This window comes from Seriola aureovittata, chromosome 16 (assembly GCF_021018895.1).
Source record: "Seriola aureovittata isolate HTS-2021-v1 ecotype China chromosome 16, ASM2101889v1, whole genome shotgun sequence".
Classification (NCBI taxonomy): Eukaryota; Metazoa; Chordata; class Actinopteri; order Carangiformes; family Carangidae; genus Seriola; species Seriola aureovittata.
The window spans coordinates 18,903,772-18,926,673 of NC_079379.1; the positions used below are offsets into that span (position 1 = coordinate 18,903,772).

Sequence of the window (22,902 nt, forward strand, 5' to 3'; positions counted from 1 at the left end):
GACACATCTGCTCCCACTCCGCATGAATCTTCCTCTATATTATTAATACCTCACCCAGGAGAGGGAGTTGCCTTCAGCTAGTATCAAAGAACCTGTGCAGACACAGCACTTCATCCGACTCTCAGATCAGGGCTGCACATCACGTACAGAGTGCCAAGAACATAGCCCGGATCAAACAATTTGAAAGGGAGGGAACATCTCGATAACTCCACTAAACCCATAAGGATCTAAATCTTTTCTTTTTCCGCACCTATATCCTCCTTTTACAGTTACACTTGTATTTTGTGCCCTTTTTTCACATAGTGGTCCTTGCAGCATTAATCAGATGAGGATTATTTTATATGATAAGAATGATGAAGAAGATTATGCACAGCAAGCTGGGTAACTGCGTGCATGCCCACTTTACAAAAGGTGTCTGAGCACCAAAAACTGTTAAATATTTTGGCCTTAAACCCCAATCTAATTAAGTATACAATCAGGTTTGCGTGCTGCTCCACACTGTGCAAGTTTGACTGACAAGTTTATTTGCAGAACAAGTCATGGAAAATTGTGAAAAAAAATGAAATGAAATGAAATGAAATGAAATGAAATGAAATGAAAATCCTGTTGCTGTTGTGATCTTGAAATATTTTTAGCCTACCTTTGAGGACAGGTTGTCACTCTGGAGACACTTATTTGTAGATTCAGGAAGGGGCCATGCCAGTTCATGGATTAAAAGTGACCTAAATGTGTCTGTGTGTGTAGTCAAATGACCACAAGCCCATTATGTTTTGTGTGGAAATATTACTTCATCCTGAAATGACCACGGTCGGAGCAGGGCAGTGAGCAGGACGCTGCATTAACACCACGTTTTGCCCTAATCTTGGGTCATTCATACAGAGCAAAAATTGCTCACTAAATTACAACAGCCTGTCATTTTGAGGGATTTCAACTCTAGCCAAAAATATCTCAAATGCTACCATTACCCATAAAGCTTTGAAACCAGCGATGACAGACTGCAGTAGTTGCTATAGAAGCGCATTCTGCAATGTCTTCAGTGTGAATAAAACTAGCCCTGCAGAACTTCACCTCATCTGATTTTCTTAACACTTTGAATTTTCTTCACATAGGGAACCTCACCACTTCACTTGTGACTGTTTCTTATTACTGTCCCTTCCTCCCATGCATATTTAAAAAAAAAAAAAAATGTTCCCAAAGTGTTCAAACCTGGATGTAGACAGGTTTTTTCTAACAAAGGCTTTGCAATCAGTCACTTACCTCAGTGACAAAGTCAACACAACTTTTTGCTGCTTCACTATAAAAGCCCTGAGGTGAATCACATTACGGAGCATTAATGATAACCGACACAGTATTAGAGTTGATTATAGCATGGAAACGGGGAGCAGTGGTGCTGCTGTCTGGTAGCTGAAAGTAACAGGAAGGCAGGAGCTACGAAACTACTTTAAGTTGAACATAGGGACCATTTAAAATGCCATCTCTTAAAATATCCGCATATGTTGAGTCAATTTACCATGATGCTGAACCAGCTCAGAGGAGGGCAGGGACCATCACAGTTTAAAATAGAAATAGCACATACTGTGCCGAAGGAAAACTGCAGTCCAGCCCAAAGATTCATACGCAGCAGCAGGCACTCTGGTCCCCGGCTGCTCACTGTCACCCCATTAAAAGTTACATTTTGATTCTGAGGTAACATTACAGATGACCTTATACAAATATCACATTTAAACCCTACTACTACCCATAACCCTAGGCGATTTAACCCCAATCTGTGTAATGATCACAGATTCTACAGTGTGGAAAACGCTTAACCTTTACCAGGCGGTGTGTGGCTTTAAATGAAACCGTTTCTGATTCAACTGTAGTCTGTAGTAAGACAACGAAGTGTGTCATACAGTATGAGGGCAGTATATTATTGTATACCAACTTTCTACCAGTGAAGAAAAGTGTAGAGATGCAGCAACTTCTAACAGAGGACAATAAACTGCAGCTGCAGTTTACTGTGGAAACTAGAAAGTTTCCCTTCTGAACACACCCAGTCAGTGATGCTTCAGGAGGTGTACCTATCAACAGTCAAAGCAGAAATGTGTCCTGTATCCGACTTACAGAAAGCAGCACAGCATCATTTTCTCCTCACTGTGACTCATTGCTGATTCACTCTTTTACGTTATAAAATTAAAATATGATGATGAAAGCTCTCTGAAAGCGACAAACAGTTTGAAGTGGGAGATAAACCTGGCCCCATGCTAGCGTGACAGTTGCGAGGTGGACGAGCCTGCAGAGCCATTCACCACATTAAAGCTCATTAAGGCCCTATAGACATCAAATTTGAATGAATGATTGCTTTTAAAAATACTGTGAACAACTACGTTCACCACTCAGAGCTCCGTGAAAGCAGTTTAGATTCTTAGTTTCCTGCACTCTCTTACACTTTCAAAATTTAATTTAGATGCAATAAATGAGCTAAAAGCTAAAATATCATCAGAGGTTCCAGGTAGTGCTTCAGTAGATCTACAGCTTTAACAACTGTGTGGAAAGAATGTTGCAGCTCTGCTACTGACAATGTTTGAAGATTAAATTCAAGACAAGACACATTATATACTAAATATAGTCCTAAGATGAATGTGGTTTTCTTGCCGGGAGCGTGTGATTGTGATCGTCACTTGACAAGAGCTTCAGCCATCATTGCATTTACTAGACAAGAGGTTATAATACGCCCTCTGAGCACCACTACTTCTTCAGGGCAGATTGGAGACTACATTGAGTAGCTATTGGAAAGTGAAAAGTGCTAGGGCAGGCTAGCTGGTTAGCATGATAACTTCAGAGGATGAAAAGAAGCAATAGAAACAAGTGTTAACACTAGCGTTACTTTCCACTGCTGGAGACAGCTCTTGGCAAGCAAAGGAATGAAGTTGGCTATGTAGCAATAGCAAAACTTACAAATAGCTCCTTCAAAATGCTAAAGCAGCTCTACTTGAGCTCATGAAGGTACATGTTGATAAGTTGGGCTTGATCAAGAATTTCAGCTAATCAGTAGAGATGCTGCCTTGTCCAATCCCGTCAGTTAACCTAAATCTGAGAGGTCACTCTCAGAGATGGTGGGGTCAAAGTTGCCTTCTGAGCCGATGTTGTCTGCTACAGTTTGTCAATACCTAACCCGTCACTACTAGTATTCGAAATAACCCAAAAAATAATAATAATAAGCGCAATTCTTCTAATGAACTGCCTGCTGCTGTTTCTGAGCTCCATTAGAAGTGAAAAGTTGCGACCACTATCTGAAACACTATGAATTGGCAGAGGTGTGGATTCGTGCCTCTAGGCATCTGTGACTTTGACCCTGAATTTCTCGACAACCCTCCAAAGCTTAAGATTGACACTGAATGTTGGCCAACGCCGATGATAGGCTGTATTAATGCAATAAAAATGGTCACCTTGTCTAGGTTTTTAGACATTTTTTTTTCTTCTAGTGCTACCATCTGGCTGATCTATGTAATTTTTATTGCCTGAGGAGTGGGGGAGATTTGAAACTAATCCACAGAATGTGATTTCCCTTGGACCTGCTGTCTCAGAGGTTCATATAATTTTAGAGCAGGAACAAAAAAAACATCTTAACAAAGACAAAAGGAAAACTGTGTTCTCAAGGGCGTTGCCCGAAGCCTGACCCTGTGAAAACAGAGCAGGACGGTGAGGTGGGGTATGGCAGCTTGAAGAAGTGTGTAACTGAGACTCTAACAATGGTAGGAAGTATGTTAAATCAAACTTAAGGACAAGGGAAGAAGATTAATATCAGTGCAATATTGACAAGTTACTAATCTTATTCGCCTCCAAGGACTAATTATAGACATACCCATTTACCCCTTAAGTACAGCAGATCTTGAAAGAAGAGAATTATAGGATGTTGCGCCTTCAAATCAAGGTTTTACTATGTCAGGCTGCTGACTGTGTAATCAAAGAGAAGGGTGTTTTTTTAGTATTTCAAAAGCTACAACCTAACTTACTGTCTGTTTGTGATTTGATGTAGTTCTGAAGCACAGCGTGAGCATTTATAATTTTAAACAGCTAAATGCTGTTTATTCCCACATCTTTTCGTACACATGGCCCCTCACAGCAGGCAGCATCTTTTCTAATTCTCTTCAACTGTATCATACAACCTCATATTAAATGTTAAAAGCTATAATAGAATATAACTGAAACATTCGGTCTCTGCCGCGAGTGGAAAATTACAGTTTCACTCCATTTCTGTTCCAGTCTCATCTGTTAGCCGAGCTCTCGTATTGCAGCTTCCAGCAGATCAGGTGTCAACAAAGGTTCCTCTTAAAGGAAGGGATGATATAGCTATTATGTCTATAATATCTGCCATTGTTCTCTATATCACTGCAGCAAGATTTATTATTTCTTCTTGTATTTTGATGTCAGTTGATGACAGAATAACTGCACGTAGAGAGATAAGTTTTATATTCCTCTCTGTGCCTCCAGGGAGTCTCAATCAGCAGCATCACAGCAGCTCACTCGGCTATCAGAGTTGAGGATGACACTTCAGACATCCAAAGTGATTTTGCAGTATATACACGGAGATGACATTATTGATTACTTCAGATTTTATAACACATGTGTCAGAGTTGAAGCATACTTTTTATGTGCTACAGTCCACTGCTGAAGAAATACAACATAGTGAAGTAGAAGTTCATCGCTATATAGGGCTGGTAAGAGGAGCATTTTTCAGTTGTCTTATATTATAACTAGGGCTGAACAATGAATCTAAATATTATCAAATTTAGGGCTGCAACGACGAAGCGATAAAATCGTCACATGTAAACAGTTGAGCGAGCATGGCTGAGATGGAGCAGAGCCGGTATTTTTAAGAAAGAATCAAACACGTGAGCCATGGCCGAGGCGGAGAAAAAACGGTCCGACCTAAAACGTCTAAAGTGTGGGAACACTTCACATTAAGCAAAAGTAGGAAGTGTGTTACCTGCAAACTTTCCAAAAACGACATGGCACGGGAGCACAACGGTAATGATCCAGCTCCTTTTTCTTTATTATTGATCATTTATTATTGTGCTGACAGCTCAGGCCCTTCAGAAAATACCTCTTTTTCTGCACTATATAGAAAAAAACAGCCTATATGTTTTGCACAGTGTATAGCATACATTTTTATTTTTGTCATGTTAGTCTATGGCCTGTTGGTAAAGTTAGCAAAGCCTGTCAGTTTGTGTTTTAGTTTTTATTAAATTATTAATTATAATTTGTTGTTAGTTGAACAGCTCAGGGACGTTCGAACAACAACCTGTTGTGTCTGCACTTTCTTTGCACTGTGGTCAATTTGAAAGAATGTCCCATTCTTGAATAAAGGAATGGAATTTAAAAAGTATTTTTCTTTATCTAATTCATCGATTAATCAAAAAAAATAAATTGATTATTAAAATAATCGTTAGTTGCAGCCCTAATCAAATTCACAATGTGGCCAAGTGCAATATCCAAAGAGCACAGCAGCTGCAATTTTTTCAATAAAAAGGGTAAAATGTGTCACAACCTATCATAAATGAAGCATTTTGGCACTACAGAGGAACATACTTGTTTGGTACAAGACCCATCCATGATCACATAATTTTTATTTTTTCAGTGAAAATAAATGAAAAAAAATAACCATTCCAACTGAAAACTGACAAAATAATCTAAAATAATAATATGATCTTTTCATGATCATTCAGCCCTAATCTGCTCTAAACTCCTGACACTGTTTAGCCTCCATGTAAAGGTTCTTGTGAAACACCATGAAATTTGTTCAAATATGTCTCTTTTTAAAAATCTATTTTCATTCACTTATTTATTTCATTTCGGTTTCTACTGCAATTTATTTTTAATATTATAACAATTAACTATTATTATCACTGCTTTTACTAATGGGCTGCTGGACACCTGAATTTCTCTAGGGGATAAATAAGGTACATATCTATCTAACAATTACTACCACAAACAAACACACACATGCTGGTGCCGGACAGCCAGGTGTATCCTTGGGCAGAGGTAGAAGGGGAGAAAGACAAACTAAGGGAAGAATACCCCTTGCCACCTTAAGGACAACATTATTAGTCATTGGAAGACTGGGGGGGGGGGGGGTGTGTCATGCACTGCTGAGTGTTATTTCTCTTCCTCCTATCAGTGGCCTCATCTCTCTGTATCTCACTTCTAGCCCGTCTCGCTCACTCTTCTAGGGGAACTCGTTATCTCCTGGCAGAGAGGTCTTTGGTCCCGCAGAGGCCAAGGAAAGGATCATTGGTTCTAGCTGTGAGTGTGGGTGTGTGTATGCGTATGCGTCTGTGTGTCATGTAAGCGCTTGAAAGGAAAGGGTGTGATGCCATTATAAAATCATTAGTGGAGAGGTAAGGGTGGAAGGGCTGACATAGGATGAGATACGGTGTCAAAAAAGCCAGGGATGAACTGGAGGACTTCATGTGTGGGAACTTTTTTTTTTTTAAACTCCAGCTCGTTGCTTATATATTTTATATCCTTCTGTCCTCTTATGTCAATTCCTTCCCTTTTTTCCCCATATTATCCATACTCCCTTTCTCCTTCCTTACTGCCCTTCTTTTTTCCCCACTAACAAGCTGACTTCAGTCGATCAAACCCTGCTTCCTTTTTCATCTCGTGCTTCTCTCCGCACTGAATCACAGCAGGCAAGCTAAATACACTTGGTGCCAAAGAAAGACCAAATAGGCAGGAGATTATATTCCTATTAAAATCTTGGCTGCTCTCATTGTTATTGACATGGCAGAGATCCTTGCTGCTGCGAGGGCAAACAGTAGAACTCGTGCATGAATATGCACACGTACAAAAGGCACATACTCAGTTTTAAGGATGGTGTTGGTTTCAGCAGTGGCTGTCTGCTCTATTCCAACAACATATCCACCTACCACGAAGGTCTGGTTCTGGCTTTATTGGGGTCTCTTGACAGCCCCACTATCCCCTTGCGTTTCTATGAAAGTATATCAAAGCTCTGAGGCTCCCTTTGGATCATACAGAGCAGAGCTGTGTTACAGAGGCAGCTGTGTGTACATATGCATGCTGAGACAGTGTGGCATAAGTAAATACACCCAGCAGGCGCACACACACACACACACACACACACTTGCTGCAAGGACAAAAAAAAAAAAAAAAAAATTGCACATAAAGTACTTACAAGCACAAACACACACACACACTGCTTTCACAGCCAGCAGAATTCCCCATGAAATGAAATGGATGGGCTGCTGTTCCACTCATTGGTCTCACAGTGTGTGCATGTAGCTTGTGTATGTGAACGAATGCAGAGGTTTTTTTTTTTTTTTTGTGTGTGTGTGTGTGTGTGTGTGTGTGTGTGTGTGTGTGTGTGTGTGTGTGTGTGTGTGTTCTTTGCGTATCAGAAAGACAGAGTCAAGAAAGAGAGTACCATCCTCATTGGGTGGGGATGTTACTGTGAAAAAGGATGTTGTGCAAAACTGATAGGTAAGTAAGACCAAACCATAAGACAAGTGTTTTGAAGCTGCTCTATGAGCCACTGTGTCACTGTCAAAAGAACCGAAAATATGAAAGTTCAACATCCAGTCATGTGAAATAATTCAACTTTGGATTTGAGAAAAACTGTCTCTGTGATACACGCGAACCTTTGCAGAGCGAACATGACAGACAACAACTTATAAAAAAAGGAGGCTGATGTTTCCCTAAGGGTCTCCTGAGCCCATTTGTTAGCAGCTGGGCCTTTAAAAGAAATTCAATCTGCTCACAACATTATGTTTTACTTAACAGTACATCCCAGTAACCCAAGAGAACCACATGATGCCGATTTTATTCTGACATTTTTATTGTTGGGTAAATAAAAAGGGTCATCTGCTGCCCCGTCCCATTGTAATTTTTATAATCACAATTAACATCAAATCAACATCTGTTGGTTATTCAGGAGCATTCTCTGTAAGCAGTGACATTGGGAGGTTTGTCACACTGATGCTTTTAGAAGTTTAACGAACAGCAATGTGCAGCAAACTGCAGCAGGGAGTTTGCTTTCGATTGTTTTTAAAATACAGTTGACAGTTATTATTGGAGGCTCTTATTTCTGTTTACCTTTCTTTTGGATACACAAGCCTTTGTGGATGCGTCTGCGGGTAGCTGTATGTGTGTGTGTGTGTGTCTGCTAATCAGTAATGACTGAGCCTGATAGCATGAAATATTGATCGGAGGAGTCCCGCACCGTCGCACCAGGGGAGTGTCCAGCCAGGCAGCGAGGGCCGGCAGACAGGCTTTCAGAGTGAAAAACACTGCATATCACACTCGTATCCCCGTCTCATTTAGATGGTCCTCAAAGGCCCCATCAGCCCTCCTTTTTATCCCTCTCTTATCACAACAGACTGGCCTCAGACTCATTTGTGACAGGGACACCACACAGTCTTACTCTCTTACTCGTTTGTCTACAGTCTTAATGTCCTCTGGGGAAAGCTGCGTGTCCACAGCTGTTTTTTTTTTACTTTGAAACTGCATATGGGAGTTGTAGAATAGAGGTCATATGACTGTTCTGCTACATGCAAGATCAAGCTTTATGTTGAACAAACTAAGTCCACTGAACTGAATTCCATTCATCATGCTTCTCTGTTGTAGGATAAAGTATTGAAAGCACTCATTAGTTTTCAAGGCTGTTCTGAACAGACAAGCCTCGAAATAAAACCATTAGATCTCATGAGAATTTGCTTTTATGACTGTTTTTAAACACTGCATTATTGGGCTTTAAAGGTACATTGCATTTGATTGAGGACAAAATAGAAGCTACAACTTAAACCAAATGTAAAGATTTAAAAGACATGGTATGACCTTAAATTAGAGCACTTGAGTGTTTTGTGGTAGTGAAAAAAAAGGAATGAAATGAAATGTTCATTTCGACTACAGGCTTTCTTGGCTCTCTAATCAAGCGGCATCAGTCTGCAGAGAGTGTGGGGTATTATATCATGGATTTAAAAAGGGCTAATCCACCACCGCTCATTTTTTTCCTCTTAAGTCATAAGAAGAATAGAAGATAAAATGTGCAATACATGTTGGAATTCATGTGGCCATAGGTCCACAGTTCAATGACTTGATTCTTAACTATGACACTTTAAAACATGACAGAAAACACTTTGTCTTAAATACCATTGAGTTATTTGAGTATAAAAGTAGGGAAAAGAAAGCACACAAAAACTGAGGAAAGCATAAAGCTTTGGAACCATACACTCTCCCTCTCTGCCTCCTATACTTTGACAGACTTCAAAGCAGAGAAAGTGCCCATCTGCCTGGGTGTAACACTGGCTTCTAGCCTTGTGGTCCCCGCAGAGAGATAACCATGCGTAGCTCTAAACACCCCCAAACAGACCCTTATCCCTCTGGCTTAATGTCCTTGCGGCTAAGGGTAATGCAGAGAGATGGATGGCTCCGACCTATCCCTCCACGCCAGGGTCCCTGGCTGTGAGATTGCATGCCTGATACTATCCTCCATCTCTCTGTCTGTGACAACCAAACTCCAGCTCCCCCCCGCCCCACCCTTCCTCCATCCTCCTCCCACCAAACCCCTCAGATCGATGCGGCTCACTGATGTGCCGTCCGTCAAACCTGTGGGCTAAGCAATACACCACCTACCCATAAGGAGTGATGGGTGCGAGACAGTGCATGAAATGGAGGCAACAAACACACACAGTCACACACATATATGTGCTCGCCAGTTCCTGAAATGGATCACTCAATCTGGTGCCAAATGATGAGCGTTTTTTCTGGCTGTTGTGCCATCTTTCTCCCTGGCTCTCCTTCCCCTGCTCTCCCTCTACTCACATCCTTGACATGTCATGATCAAATGGGTGCTTTCAGAGTTCAGCAGTTGACCTGGACTTCGGGAGGCCGCCCCTCCATCACATCCCCTCTTCTTCCAACTTGCATTCTTTTATCACTTCATCCCTCCATCACCCCTCCATCACCTTACATCCTTTTCTCCATCAACAAATCCGTCCATTTCTCTTCCACCCGGGAAGGATAGTTTCCATATCATTCACCTTTATGTGAACAACCAACCTCCGCCGCCACCATCACCACCACCTCCCCAACTCCCCAACTCATCCCCCTCTGCTCCACGAGGTATGATAACTGACTGGCTGAGAGGGTAATGGTGAAATGGAAGTGTGGCCACAAGCATGAAATGAAAACATGCGTGATCCAGGGAAAGAAATCTATCTTGACCAGATGCCAAGAGGAAGCTGAGTAACTTGATTCCACCACAGAGTCCTCAACTGTTCCACTTTCCCAGATAGCATTATAATTATACTGTATTTTAGTGGCTGGCACACATTTTAGAGACAACAGATTTCAATGTGATGCAAAGCATGGGCATAATTCATACGCTTAACATTCTCAAAGTCTACCATACTGCATTATGGCGTTGACTTAACTATACGTAACATACATGATTTCCAAATAAATCCGACTAACCAGTTAGTCAACACCCACATACTAATAAGGAATTAAAAATTATAAACACTTCCTTTCCAAATGAGATCGCTTGCCCTCATATACACACATGCCTACGCGTACAAGCTTATGTTCTCCAGTCCTCCGTGTCACTTTAAAAAAGCCATGACTGAAAGCAGGATTTCATTTATACTTGCAAATTGTGGTTAAAGTTCACTCCTTTCCTGAATACAAATAACACCATTTCAAATGCATGCCATTATTGATGGAAGTGGATGAATGCTGGCAAGAACAGAGGCAATGGTTCCCTTTTGTTGCACAGATCATCCTTAATTTAATACTTTCACCCTGATTTTTACCTCAAAGTTTGTTTGCAAGGAACAAAAACTAATAAAAAGGCTGCTTTATTTACTGCTGGGGCATTTACTTTGAACAGGATTTTACGAGTCATTGCGCGATCCGGCAATTAATGATATGACACACATGCAGGAGGCCTTGTTTAAAGTCAGCACTGCCCATGGCAGGAGAGACAAGCTGTGGTTATGGGCCTCGAGTCGACTGTGGGTGGTCGAAGGTATATAGAAGAGGAACTCATGCACCGGTGTAGCTGCAGGGCCCGGTGTGAGCAATAAAAGAGATATTTACTGTAAATCTCTGGCAGCTAGGGGAGCGATAAACATCACAAACACAATCAGCTGCTGCTTTAGTGCTGCCTACGCATCTGTTCTCCTCCTGAGGAGAAAGGGAGAGTGAAGAGAGGAGAGGGAGCGAGATAGGCCAATCTATGGCGTCCTCCACATTGTACATGTGTTGTAGATAGTGTCTGCTGGGTTTGTTTGGACAGATCAGTGGTTTATTTTTTTATTTGTTTGTTTTTCTGTTCTAACCTCTGGATTTTACCTGTGGTTTAAACATACGATGGTGAATCCTTAAGTTAAGGACTCCATGAATTGAATTTGAATTGAAGACAAACCCTAACAAATAGCCCATATTATTATTGGATTATCATAATCCAATTTTATGGATTATTTAATTGTTATAATTTCACTCAGTTGTCACAATCATAAATCACTTATCATGCACCTTATCTTAACACATAATCCGTTATCTTTGCCTCTAGTGATTGATTATTTTCAGTATCACTTCGCATATAGTGTTGCCTTTGCATGCAAAACACAAAGGTGATAGTCATTTTAGACCAAAAAAACACTATGCATTTGAAACAATTAGTCGATTCATCGGTTAAATGAATTCCTCCTCCAGTTCCAGCTTCTCAAATAACCGTATTTGCTGGTTCTCTTTGTCTTATATAATTGTAGACTGAATATCTTCATGTTTTGCACTGTCTGAGAGCCAAAACAAGACATCTGAAGATGTCAATAATGAAAATGATTGTTAGTTGCAGCCCAAATTTACATGTTCAGTACAGATAATTGTACAAAATAGGTTCACAAACATTTATTCAGAATAAAGGAAGAGAAATAATGGACTCAAAAAGACAGCACCTAACATATGAATACATACTGTGTTTGCACAATGAATCTACAAAGTTTCACATTAGCAGTGGCATGGGAGAAATTGAGACTGAGCAAAGTTAAACAGGCCCTCTGACAGGGCACATGTGTCAGGTGTGCTTCATAGTACTGCTTTACAAGCAAAGTTAACTAGACATTATATTTTTGTTTATGTGTGTTTATGACACTTGACATGCAGGGGTCAGACATATAGCATCTTCCTCACACAAATGTGGGCTGTATTAAGCTGTGTAATATTAAGTAGGCTACAGATCAGTAGAAAAACACAACAAACCACACACAGCATCTGCTTCTGACAAGACATATGGAAACACACCAAAGCATGTGTCAAATACATGACTTACAAATGCCTCCAGTACCTACACAAACAGCTTACATGCATTAGTCCTCATCCAGATTCCTATTCATTAAACAGCACAACTTTAAACCCTAGCATGAATGGGGGGAAAAAATCAAGCAACTACCAAACACACCTTCTGCACAGACTTAAAACAAAACAACCATGCAGCACACGAGGTCAAATATGTGATTTGACAACTAGTAAAAATGAAAATAGAGAAATTGAACATTTGTTCAAAGGTTGTCCAGGCCCTGCCCATTGTGGTGAGTGTCTGAGTGTGTGAACAGCATGCAACTGCAGTAGCCCTCAAACAAACAACTCCATTAAACCAAACAAGGTGATTTGAGTTTTATGCAATGAAAACAATATAAACACCTCAACAACCGACCAGTAAGCTACGACGGGCCTCGTAGCCGCACAGAAAAGCCACAAAGCAAGGAGGGGGTGAGTTCGGCTCACTTACCAGTGTTTGAAGAAATCTGTCACACTTTATGGTGGCACAATGCCAACTCCTTTCTCCATGTGTCGAGACTTCGTCCTTTTTTTTACCCAGGCCACGGTGCAGTTTCGGTATAGCTTTAGCTAAGCGAACCGATTCCATGATGACGCACGGTAACTAACATCATTACTAACACTAAACACCTGCTACATCTCCCATCTCCAATTTCATTTGAGTGATGTTGCTAAGTCATTCTCCTGTGGTGCAAAAGAGAAAAATGCAAAAACCGTCACTGTCCTAGAAGCTCAACTTTCAGAGGCATGAAGTTTCTTTTAATCAAGAAACAATGACTGCACCTGGTGTCGAGCGGTGCATTCCCACATTTCACCACACAACTTGAAGACAATTAAACTACAACCACAGTGTATGACTACAACAGACATCCTACACATAAATGTATAGATAAAACAATACACATAAATATATCAACTGTTAAATAATGAAGCAAAGGGTTTGGTCAAATATTAATATAACAGCAACTTAAATAAAGTGTGCTCTAATGTTGGTTAATTTTTATTAGAAAAAAATGGTCAGTTTATTTATTTGTTTAATTAGTTAGTTTTGATGAAAAAAGATGTTGAAAATCTGTATCAGTAAAAACATGATTTATTGTTTAGATCTGTTTGTTGTTTACTTTGTAGCTAATATTCATTTTATTTATAGGTTTGCATATGGACGGTAGGGACATATATTTTGGGAGGAAAGAATTGTCCCTACTAATAACCGATTTGGGCATGCTAGCATTTGACTGACTGAAAGGGCGGGGTTATCTGAAGGCTCACGTCATGTGAAAATATCACAGTGGTACCTACGTCATAAGAAAAATGTCAACTGATGTTATTTGAGCCTGTTAGCTAGCGTTAACTAGCAAGGTAACCCTGTCTTCTGTCTTCTGTAGGCTCGCAAGTTGCTAGCAAAGGAAAAATAAAATGGTGGATATATCAGAGTAGGAGTTTAATTTCGTTTTACTTTTTCTATACCTTACTATACTATGACATTATTATGTCTTACTATACTGTGGCGTTTTTATGCATTACCATACTATGACCTTTTATGCCGTATTATACTGACTTTTTATGCCTTACCACACTATACATTTTATGCCTTGCTATACAATGACTTTTTTATGCCTTATGACATTTTTATGCCTTACAATAATATACTGGTGCAGTTGTTAGAACTGTCGCCTCATAGAGAGAAGGCTCTGGGTTCGATGTTTCCATGATCTCCCTGTGCCAGCCTGGGTTCCCTCCGAGTACTCCGGCTTCTTCCCGCAGAACAGGAAATGCATATTAGGTTTATTGGCAAGTCTACTACCTTACTGTACTATGACCTTTATATACCTTATTATACTATGAGTTTTTATGTCATGCAGTGTTATGACATTTTTTGCCTTACTATGCCATGACATTTTTATACCTTACTATACCTTACCAGAGTATGAATTTTTATGCCTTATAATTATGACATTTTATGCCTTACCATACTATGACTTCTTTATTCCTTACTATACTCTGACCTTTTTATGCCTTACTGTGCTATGATATTTTGATGACTTATTTGTTCTGGCCTCCCTATTACCAAAACTACAGGCTCAAACTGGAGACCAGAACATACAGAAGGACACCAGACAGGGATGCCAAATGAAAAATACATTTATTTCAAACATAGCCAAAAATGTAATGTACCCAACAAAAAGGAAACAAAAGAGGGGGTGGAGATCCCTTCCAAATAGAACAAAAGAAGGGGAGGCCACTGAGCCAGCCTTGCCATGGGCCATCGCATTCAGCGCCTCCCCTCTAAACTGTTTAACTCAAAACTAACCAAAACAAAAACAAAAACTGATAACTGAACTACTGGTGATCTCCAACCCTACAACTAAAATAAACTAAAACAACAACAACTAGCACTCTGGCCCATGTTGGAGAACGAGGATCAGGTTGGGAGAAGATTCCACTCCCAAGCACTTGATAGGTAGGTGGCAACTGTGACAGCAAGGGCACTCTCTCCTCAACAGGTCCCCAGGTTTTTACCCCTCACCATACTATGAAGATTTTTTTATGTCATACTATACAATGATTTATTTGTGGGGTGGCTCGGTAGGGCAGTGGTTAGAACTGTCACCTCACAGTGAGAAGGTTCTGGGTTGGAACCCGGGCCTGGGGCCTTTTTTATGCCTTAGTATACTATGATTTATGACATATATGTCCCTATATCAAGGGTGATGTTACTATATGTGTCACTTATAAGAGATTATATTATTATGATATATCCTCTGGATATATGAACATATAGGTTTATAACATTTATGAAACACTCACAGTAAAATGCAACTTCATTAAAACAACATGCTTATTAAAATTCTCTGTTGGTATATGATTTTCTTAATTTCTTATTAAATTTAAACATATATGTCTATCTTTTATATTTACACATATAATATGGGATGGATATATATTTATGTAACATATGTCTGTAATATAAACAGACGTACTAAAATACATGTTTCTAACAGCTAGATATGTGTCAATATATGATATTGTTCCAATTTCAGGTTCCATATGTAATTTTTACACACATATATATATATATATATATATATATACACACACACACACACACACATATACATATATACACATATATATAAGTTCAACACATGTACATATATAACATTTGCACATGCGCATTCCTGAATCTAAATTCAGATCTCACATGTTCACAAACCATTTGGTTGGCGGCATTGAAAAGCAAATCTCTTTGTTTTGGAGGGGTGGCGGGGTTGTTTTGTGTCCCTATCAATGTTGAGACCAAACCTATGCCCTTGCTTCCAGCGCAGCAGAGGATTTTACATCAGAAAGACCCAATAGACTCTGGTGTTTAGAGCAGTAAATGCTAAATATTAACAACTACTGTATAGATGCCCACATGAAGGATGCATTCAGTAGGTCATGTCATGTGGCATCAATGCCAGGGCAAATAAAACTGATGAAGGTGAGAGCATGCCATCTGTGCAGCTTTGCAATTTCTCACCTCACTGATGCGCAACACATCTTCTCTTCTTCTCTCTTCGTCTTCCCAACTTCTCTCAGTCTTCTCTCAAGCTGGCCACCATCAATCTGCAACCTGCACACCAGCCTGTTTCACAGTCTTGTCTTGTTGCTCTGCACATCTGCCTGTGTGTGTAATTTCCTTGCATCATACTTACGTGTATTCCCAGTCACTCAATACTGAGTAAAACATCTGGAGGAACACCAGTAATTGTAGGGTTCCCTAATTGATTAGATGCTCACTGACTTCAAATGGCTGTTAACTTCAAAAAGTGGACTGCAAAAATCTCTTTTCAATTTGCAGTGGATGGAGGGGAAATGGACACATGGTGGAGATGGGAAGAGAGTGACCACAGCGACGAATCAGTGCCCCTGCAATCACTGATAAACATCCCTTATGGCAATGAAGTGGTCAGCACCCAGGAAAGGGCAGTGAGATTTTATCTGGAGAATAAATCTGTCTTGGAAAGAGCTGAGAATTTCCTGTACAGAGTTTCCATTTACCAGAAGCAGTGGAACAGTTAGAGAAAGGTGGAAGAGAGAGAGAGAGAGAGAGAGAGAGAGAGCAGGAGACAGTGGAGGAAGGAGTAAAAGGAAAATCATATGAAAGACACAAAGATTTCACAGCCTGTAAGGAAGAGTACAGGCAGTCTTCTAAACCACTTAGACAGGTCTTAGAGAGAGGGATAAAAGCTCGCAGAGGGGACATACTCCAAAATCTTCTACTGGCCTGCATTAGACTTTATTGTTAAACCTAAGCAATCCTCCACCACTGTTTTGGGCGTGTGCACTGAAAATCTTTTGAGCTATCATCATCCTCTCTCCAATCTTTCCTGTGCTTAAATTTCCAGTGTAGAATCTACTATGGGTAGAGAGTTGTTGGCTGATAATCTCTGAACACGATGACACTGGGAACATGCACTGAATGCTGCACTATGTGCCCTTGCAGGTGTTTTACAGTGTAACCCACAGTATTCATTTAAAGTCATGGCAAGTTCTTTTTCTGCTTTGGCTTTCTTTTTTCTGCCCAGAGGCTGAAAGTGCAACTCTTAAAGATGCCCTGCCAAGCAATACTTATGCAAAGTTAAAAAAAAAAAAAAAAAAAAAAAACAGGAACAATTTAAATATCAAATAAACTAACTGGATACACAGAGATCTGAAAGCTTGTCTTTGTAATGAATACTCTTCAGGGGACTAAATATTTATGACTGGAGCACCATAATTGTGTGTGTGTGTGTGTGTGTGTGTGTGTGTGTGTGTGTGTGTGTGTGTGTGTGTGTGTGTGTGGGGGGCATCACTGTAGACTTTGTGTGTGTGTTTTTTTTTTGTTTTTGCATCGGAGCTTGTTACGTTGGATCTCTGCATGTGTGAAGTTACTGAGCCTGAAGCACCCAATTATTGCCAGGGACTGTCAGTGGGCTTGTACTGTAACATACATATGCTGGGAAGTTCAAATGAATCAAATGTAGTGAAACAGAACAAAGACGGCCTCTTTTCCTGTGACCCCTTTCATATGTTTGCAATTATGAGAATCACTAAGACGTAGAAATAAAATCTATACTGTGATATGCCTCGTTTCTTTTCTTTACTGCACTAATGAGAGATGAAGCCGAATTACAAAACAAGATGCGTTTGTCTTTGAAGTACAGATCAGGATTACAACATCCAAGGGTGGCCTCTGATCACTGGATGCCTTCATCTAATGTGAGTTGTTCCTTTACAAAGTCCCTGCTGAGAAAATAAAACACTGTGCCATCATTACAAGAGCTTCAGGATGAAATAGTAACCATTTACTCATCAAATGTGACATAAATTTCTCACCCAGGCAAACATACAGTCAATAAAACATCAGACCCTGATAGGTCATATCAAATAAAACTTTTTCAGAATATTTTCAAGTCTCCATAAATCCATCTTCGTGCAACTTTTAAAAAATGCACTGTTGTGGCCAGTGGTTACAAAATAGACAAGATTTGACAATCCCGCAGGCTCGCCTCCTTGCATGTATCCCCTATCTTCAAGGTTATTGCCGAGCCATTTGTTGCGCTTTAGATAATTGACTCTTAGATGAGGGATAACCATGATTTATGGACAAAGAGAATACATATTCCTCCATATCTCAGTGGTGATTTATGGTGTGATAGAGCTCAAGTGATGGCCATTTTATCTGATTGTACGTCATGCAAAGTAGTCGATCAAGTCTGCGCAATCAGTCACACCTCGTCCCGGCTGAGATGACAAGGATGAGAGGCAGGGGCTTCTCTCTCTGGATTTCTTCGGTGTACGTAAAGCTCTTTAAGGCAAGTTATTATATGCAGAGCTGGGTAAACCATGGCAACCTAAATCACAGCTGCGCCAAACACACGCTCACCAGGTGGAGGGATTTATGATCTGTATGACGGATAAACCTGAGGCCTTGGAGTGGCATTCGTCATATGCAGGAACGGCCTGCTCCGAGGTTCCATATTTAAAACATATTTGACCTTTTCACTTGCTTATTTTATTTTCTGCTCTCTAATGTTAGTTTATTGGCAGTTTCAAATCTCCAGATTGATTTTATGTGTGGGTCTCTTTATCATTAGTCATCATGCAGAAGGGCTATTTCCTGGTGCTTACATCATTTCTTTTAGAGTGGCCAATTCAGTCCCCTGCTGCAGTGAGCTGTATATCGAGCCCTCTCCCTCTGGGAAGCTCCATATTTAATTTGACCATATGTAACAACTGACAAGGAGAAAACCTTAACTCCCTCTTGACCTTTCGGATGCAGATTCTTGCTCACATACCGTATGCGAGCCTGCGAGTTGGGGCATGTGTGCGACTGTGGCTCCATCAATTATTAATTCTCCATATCTAATTCAGGATCCTGTCCTCTCATATTCAGGGGAGTGCTCTCCTCGTGTTGGGAAAGAAATGAAACTGTAGGTACAATGGATGTCAGCGTCCTTGTTGAAATAATTTGGTCCAGATACCTACTGTCCTCTTTGATTTAGCAGTGGATATTTGGCAACCAATTTAAAATACCTGCCTTTAATCTAACCACCACTGTTTCAATGCAATAACGCTGCCTGTAGCTGTACCTCTCTCCAATTATTTGTCATATTAACCTTTTTCACCGCCTCTGTCCATGCCCTTATCACATTGTTTCTGACTTCCCCCTCTACCATTGTCTGGGTGATATGTGTACTTCCCAGATGCAGAACTCCACAATTCCATTTCCCTAAATCAGATGTATCCATAATGGATATTCCTGCTCAAAACCATATTCTCACTGCAACCTCACCGCTAATTTACGTGCCAAAGCCGCTGCCCTCTGCACTGATGAAACTCATTGGAATAAATCTTTTTAGGTTACTTTTAAAAAGCTGACACATCCGCTCTACATAGGGTGACTACAGTATGTGGGGAGTGATTAAAAGATTCACAGTGGGGGGGCGGATCCCATTACCATTGGTGGATGTATAAATGAAGAGCAATGTGATGAAAGTGGAGCCATTGATTTAATTGGTTTCATGCAATTAGGAAATAGATTTCTACATGTCCAGGTCGGGTTGGGTTCAGACCATGTTGTTGCACAGCGCCCTCGGCTCTTGTCACACCTCGTCCCGGCTGAGACGACAAGGATGAGAGGCAGGGGCTTCTCTCTCCGGATTTCTTCGGTGTACGTAAAGCAGCGCCCTCGGCTCTTGTCAGGTTACCCTGCTTCCATGTGTTGCAAGTCAGACCTGTAACGCAAGGCAGAGACACATAAAGTGAGAGAGATGTGTTGCATTAGCCTGGCAAGCAAACAGTCAATAAAGAATGAAGTAAAAAAAATAATTAAAAAAAAACTACTAAAGGGGAGCATCTGAAGTTCCTCAATGATTCTGGAAATTCTTCTTCTTTGTGGGAACATTTGTCCTCACACGACCCCTGGATGTTACCTCTGCAAACATTGTTCTGGATTTCATCAGTTTGACCTGTAAAGTTAAGACGGGAAAAGAAGTTCCGAGTTGCCATATTGGGAAAAGGAAGAGATGAGTTGATATTGACTAACAGGTACAGCAGATGGTTTATTATTATGAGACGCCGCAGTGCCATGTGCTGGTAGTTGGCTGCAGTTTGTGTTATCGCCACAAATCACATACAGAAAAGAGGAATGGCTTATTGGCTATTATAAGCCATTTGTGTTCTGTTCTGGTGGACTGCCACGGATTATTCTGTGCAGAGCTAAGATATACATTATGATATTGTATGGGATATTATATTATAAGATGTCAGATTGTTTATTTTAAGAAATGTGTGTCCAAAAGTCAAAAATAAACTGCACCTGAAACTCCACCAGTGGTTGGAGTCTGCCGCTGAATTCTTATTTCTAACTGTATTTTTGTATCTCAAAGTGAAATAGCCAAATACCACAAGAGAGGGGCGGGAACACAACAGCTCACCGAGGCAACACAGCTTAGTAAACGCACATAAAAATGGTTTAGTAACTCAGAAATGAACATTTGAAAACTCACCACAGAGCAAAGCAGAAGGTGCTGCTAGGTCAAAATCAGAATGTCAAATGATGTTTTTTGCGCCATTAAAGACCACGCACCTGATGTATTTGGCGTGTGTGTTTGATGATGTCTGATAATTGACACCAGTAACTTATAAAGCTCGTTTTTAACAGTTAACAGTAACTGTTGAAGTAGAAATTGCCTCAAATATCTCTCTTTGTAGTCTAGAGAATTGCTCATAAAGACTTATATGCTATTACATTTATGGGGAGATTAAAAAAAACAAAAAAACAATTGTACTATGATGATATGACATTGAAGGAGATGGAGCTTTCTGCTGAAAAGTCATGTGATATAATTCTAATACATGTTAAATGTAAGGTTACATACAGCAGCTGGTTAAATTTCGCTTTGCCCAAACACTGTAAACGGGTTAAACAGCAAGCATGCCTCTGTCCAAAGATAACAAAATCTGCCAACCAGCACTTTTAAAGCTCACTAATTAACACTGGGAGTCATACTACTAGGAGCAGTAAAATGGCAGTAAAAGTGTCGCTGGTACACTTTGGCTGAACAAACGAGATACAGTGTGTTAATTAGTGAGTTTGAGAGGCACTGTTAGGAGGTTTGTGTCACCTTTTGAAAGAACCAGGCTAGTTGTTTCCCTGTGTTTCCAGTCTTTCTGTTAAGCTACGCTGACCAGCTGCTGGAGTGTATTGATCAGCTAAGCATTTCGCAAAATGTCAAACTATTCCTTTAAAGAAGCAGGTACAGGTCAGGCTCTCGCTTTAATGCTCAGACCTGTAAACTCTACAAACTGTGGAACACGGATATTTTATTCATTGTACTTCAAAGATCATGTTTTCCAAGCATGGTTTTAAAAAATTCTCCCTAGAGTTGAGCTGTTTTTTTTGTTTTTTTTCCCGAAGCTTCTCAAAGGCTCCGATCACTTTCAGCATTTCCTTTTACATCATCTTTGTGTACTCGTTTACTGTATTTCTCTTCTTACACAGTGAAATGAGTCATTTCAGCATTTTCTCCTCTGCAATTAAAAGCGATCTACAAAATCCATGAACTTTTAGTGCGATTAAACGATTGCTGATGTTTACAAAGCACTGAGGATGCCAGATGTGCAAGGAGGTGCATCTTTGTCATGCTGTTGCATCCTGGCAAGAATCATTTGTCATATTTTCATTAAATACAAAGCTTATTCAGTGATTGTGTTGTTTGTTCATATTGTAGTGAGTGTTCTAAACCTCTCCTCTAAACAAGAAGTCTGTTGTTTGCTGTGCTGCTTGGAGAAGGCTGTATTCTTTTTTCTTTTTTTTTAAAGCCACAGGGACTAAAAGAGGCTTGAGTCAGAGACACTGAAGCCACCACCATGTAAACCAGCCATTAACTTCACATTTAACCATGAAATGAAAGCTCAACGGGAGGTAACAGTTCATTGCAGGTCAGGATGCCCAGGCCCTCCCTCTCCCCCCTCCTTCTCTCTCCCTTTCCCTCCCTGGCTCCTCATCGAGAGGCTTCATATAAATGTTTTACTCTCTAAAGTAAATACTGCAGTGAGGAACATCACAACTAGACACTATCCGCAAAATCTTTTTACGTGGACGATGCATACACCCTGTGAATATTGTATATATTCACACACACACACACACACACACACACACACACACACAAGCAAAAACATGAGCAGTATACTGTGTATATATCAAGACACACAAGCACAGACATGAGGATGTGCACTCGCACAGCATGCTCTTCTATCTTGCTCACTCTGATTGACAATATTCCAGTCCAAACCCCGGTAGATATCATTTGCTGGTTCATGCGCCCACACTGTCAATTTCCAGTGTTTGCTTGAATCAAGAAAGGAGGTGGTAGTCAACAAAAAAAAAAAAAAAAAAAAAACACAACAACAACAACAAGCAACAACTCTGTATACTCTGGGCAGCAGTCTATCTGCCAACTCAGGCCTTGGCAACACACCTCTGCTCGAAGATGGCAGCGCCAAGCCTGTGGTGCTCCCGCGCTCCCCGTGTGTTGTGTTGTGTGACAGCACGCCCACTGTACTGTGAGGTTAGGCCTGTGTTTCCACTTGAGTGTGTCCTGTTTGACTAATATAGTGACAACAGATCAAAATGTCACTGTGAAGAAGTTTTAAAAAGGCAACCCAGAAAAATCCCAGAATCCAGTTTGGCTTACTGGCCAGATCTCTGAAGACACGTGGCAAACAAACAAACACAGGCTTTCATTGTGGCAAGGTTATGGGATGACCAAAGTTGTTACAATTCATCCTGAGGGGAACATGAATATGTGTACCAAACTCATTGGCAATCGAACGAGAAGTTTTCAAGATACATAAATGTTAACCTCATGGTGGCGCTAGAGGAAAAGTCAGTGGATCACCAAAGTCAATAGGATCCTCTTCGAAACAAACGCACCCAGTAATTATAAGTGGTAAAAAAAAACAAAAACACGATAAATAAAGCAGTTTGAAATTAAAAGTCAGCGCTTTGCCAACGCTCCGCGGTGGACACGG

At 40.4% G+C, this 22,902-nt stretch overlaps 1 protein-coding gene across 1 annotated transcript in view; it reads right to left on the reverse strand.

The window, feature by feature from the left end:
• Positions 1-12,890, reverse strand: part of col9a2 (procollagen, type IX, alpha 2) — a 132,508-nt gene extending 119,618 nt beyond the window's left edge. The window contains exon 1 of the mRNA XM_056399517.1: positions 12,791-12,890. The gene's annotated coding sequence lies outside the window, so the exon portion shown is untranslated. The remainder of the gene's footprint in view (positions 1-12,790) is intronic.
• Positions 12,891-22,902: the final 10,012 nt, after the last annotated feature.